General features: G+C 50.6%; 6 non-coding genes across 6 annotated transcripts; all 6 read left to right on the top strand.

The window, feature by feature from the left end:
- Window positions 1-5: 5 nt before the first annotated feature.
- LOC116008779 lies at window positions 6-124 on the top strand. Its single transcript, XR_004096137.1, has one exon. It is a non-coding gene; the product is annotated as a 5S ribosomal RNA (ribosomal RNA).
- A 137-nt stretch (window positions 125-261) lies between these two features.
- Window positions 262-380, top strand: LOC116009355. The gene has a single exon (XR_004096623.1). It is a non-coding gene; the product is annotated as a 5S ribosomal RNA (ribosomal RNA).
- Window positions 381-517: 137 nt separating this feature from the next.
- Window positions 518-636, top strand: LOC116008655. The gene has a single exon (XR_004096023.1). It is a non-coding gene; the product is annotated as a 5S ribosomal RNA (ribosomal RNA).
- Window positions 637-773: 137 nt separating this feature from the next.
- LOC116008306 lies at window positions 774-892 on the top strand. Its single transcript, XR_004095697.1, has one exon. It is a non-coding gene; the product is annotated as a 5S ribosomal RNA (ribosomal RNA).
- Window positions 893-1,029: 137 nt separating this feature from the next.
- On the top strand, window positions 1,030-1,148 carry LOC116008409. Its single transcript, XR_004095794.1, has one exon. It is a non-coding gene; the product is annotated as a 5S ribosomal RNA (ribosomal RNA).
- Window positions 1,149-1,285: 137 nt separating this feature from the next.
- Window positions 1,286-1,404, top strand: LOC116008913. Its single transcript, XR_004096261.1, has one exon. It is a non-coding gene; the product is annotated as a 5S ribosomal RNA (ribosomal RNA).
- The last annotated feature ends 229 nt before the right edge of the window (window positions 1,405-1,633 follow it).

The raw sequence follows: 1,633 nt of genomic DNA, 5'->3' as shown, positions 1-1,633 counted from the left end.
GTGACCGATGCGATCATACCAGCACTAATGCACCGGATCCCATTAGAACTCCGAAGTGAAGCGTGCTTGGGCGAGAGTAGTACTAGGATCGGTGACCCCCTAGGAAGTCCTCGTGTTGCATCCCCCACCCTCTTTTCAATTTTTCTTTTAAACCGCTGGACCGCTCGCTAAGGGTACTATCCTTTTAAACCGCTAAACCGCTAAGCGAGAGAAGTTGCGCGGAGAGAGAGGGTCAAGTACATTTTGCGCGCAGTACATGACGGATGCGATCATACCAGCACTAATGCACCGGATCCCATCAGAACTCCGAAGTTAAGCGTGCTTGGGCGAGAGTAGTACTAGGATGGGTGACCCCCTGGGAAGTCCTCGTGTTGCATCCCCCACCCTCTTTTCAATTTTTCTTTTAAATCGCTGGACCGCTCGCTAAGGTTACTATCCTTTTAAACCGCTAAACCGCTAAGCGAGAGAAGTTGCGTGGAGAGAGAGGGTCAAGTACATTTTGTGCGCAGTACATGACGGATGCGATCATACCAGCACTAATGCAGCGCATCCCATCAGAACTCCGAAGTTAAGCGTGCTTGGGCGAGAGTAGTACTAGGATGGGTGACCCCTTGGGAAGTCCTCGTGTTGCATCCCCCACCCTCTTTTCAATTTTTCTTTTAAATCGCTGGACCGCTCGCTAAGGGTACTATCCTTTTAAACCGCTAAACCGCTAAGCGAGAGAAGTTGCGCGGAGAGAGAGGGTCAAGTACATTTTGCGCGCAATACATGACGGATGCGATCATACCAGCACTAATGCACCGGATCCCATCAGAACTCCGAAGTGAAGCGTGCTTGGGCGAAAGTAGTACTAGGATGGGTGACCCCCTGGGAAGTCCTCGTGTTGCATCCCCCACCCTCTTTTCAATTTTTCTTTTAAATCGCTGGACCGCTCGCTAAGGGTACTATCCTTTTAAACCGCTAAACCGCTAAGCGAGAGAAGTTGCGCGGAGAGAGAGGGTCAAGTACATTTTGCGCGCAGTACGTGACGGATGCGATCATACCAGCACTAATGCACCGGATCCCATCAGAACTCCGAAGTGAAGCGTGCTTGGGCGAATGTAGTACTAGGATGGGTGACCCCCTGGGAAGTCCTCGTGTTGCATCCCCCACCCTCTTTTCAATTTTTCTTTTAAATCGCTGGACCGCTCGCTAAGGGTACTATCCTTTTAAACCGCTAAACCGCTAAGCGAGAGAAGTTGCGTGGAGAGAGAGGGTCAAGTACATTTTGCGCGCAGTACGTGACGGATGCGATCATACCAGCACTAATGCACCGCATCCCATCAAAACTCCGAAGTTAAGCGTGCTTGGGCGAGAGTAGTACTAGGATGGGTGACCCCCTAGGAAGTCTTCGTGTTACATCCCCCACCCTCTTTTCAATTTTTTCTTTTAAACCGCTGGACCGCTCGCTAAGGATACTATCCTTTTAAACCGCTAAACCGCTAAGGGAGAGAATTTGCGCGGAGAGAGAGGGTCAAGTACATTTTGCGCGCAGTTCATGACGGATGCGATCATACCAGCACTAATGCACCGCATCCCATCAAAACTCCGAAGTTAAGCGTGCTTGGGCAAGAGTAGTACTAGGATGGGTGAC

The sequence above is a fragment of the Ipomoea triloba genome, chromosome 16 (assembly GCF_003576645.1).
Source record: "Ipomoea triloba cultivar NCNSP0323 chromosome 16, ASM357664v1".
Classification (NCBI taxonomy): domain Eukaryota; kingdom Viridiplantae; phylum Streptophyta; class Magnoliopsida; order Solanales; family Convolvulaceae; genus Ipomoea; species Ipomoea triloba.
The sequence above is the reverse complement of the archived record's forward strand: the minus strand, read 5'-3'. Positions and strand labels throughout refer to the sequence as shown.